This window comes from Octopus bimaculoides, chromosome 19 (assembly GCF_001194135.2).
Source record: "Octopus bimaculoides isolate UCB-OBI-ISO-001 chromosome 19, ASM119413v2, whole genome shotgun sequence".
NCBI classification, from domain to species: domain Eukaryota; kingdom Metazoa; phylum Mollusca; class Cephalopoda; order Octopoda; family Octopodidae; genus Octopus; species Octopus bimaculoides.
The window spans coordinates 20,159,409-20,160,548 of record NC_068999.1 but is presented as its reverse complement, the minus strand read 5'-3'; positions in this window follow the sequence as shown (position 1 = coordinate 20,160,548).

The window sequence follows — 1,140 nt, the reverse complement described above, 5'->3', positions numbered from 1 at the left end:
ATATATATATATATATATATATATACACGACGGGCTTTTTTACAGTTTCTGTCTACCAAATCCACTCACAAGGTTTTATTCAGCTCGAGGTTATAGTAGAAGACACTTGCCCAAGATTTCACACCGTGCGACTGAACCCAGAACCATGTGAAAGCAAGTTTCTTACCACACATACATTCCTGCGTATACATTATATATTTAAAAGGCACAATACATGTATTAAAGCGCAACTAATAGTTTCCTACGTTGAGAAAACATAATTCTTCAGGAGCAACCCACATATCATAACGAAGTAAACAAAAAATTAAGGATAAAAGAAAATCTGACACAGTAGCATATACGAAACGCAGAGAGTAAACAACAGAAAACGAAAAACGGGAAACAAAAATACACAAACTAAAAGCTAACATAGGAAAAAGATTCCTGTCTCTCCTAGACAAACTCTTTCCAGCTTCATACAGATACAGGAAATATTTAATCAGCGTTCTATGAAGTTACCATATAGCTGCTGCCCCAATATGAAGAGTATCATTACACGTGATCTGTCTTGACCCAGGGTCTTTTCCACTTGACCAATGATGTATGATTAAATATATCATATGTCAGTCAGAAGTTAATGCAAGCGTAAATATTAATACAACTGATAAAAAGACATATATTGGATCATGTGCAGGTAATCTACTGAATTCTAGGTCAGAAATTTTCAGTAGTTGCATGTACATGTATAAATATATTTTAAGGTACTGGAAAATTCCTTTTATTCCTGACTCATATTCTTTCTAGAATATGTTTGAGTTTCTAAACATATGGAACTATTAGTAACGCTTTAATACGTCTATTATGCCCTTTAAATAAATAATAATTAACTCTCACCGGATGGAGTACTGTTATTGTTGAATTTTCCATCACGGAACAGTACATTATAATATATATATAAGGTTAGGATAGGAAGGGTATTGGATTTAACCAAACCCAAAGATACAAGTAATACCGAGTAAGTGCTGTATACCGGCTAGTTTTGCCCCATTCGTTGTATGAACAAGAGTGGGGATTATAACATAGGTCGTGTATTAGCGTTTGTATGTATAAAGTCTTACAGCTGTTTATCCATAAAATGTACTGCTAACTTTACCATTGTAC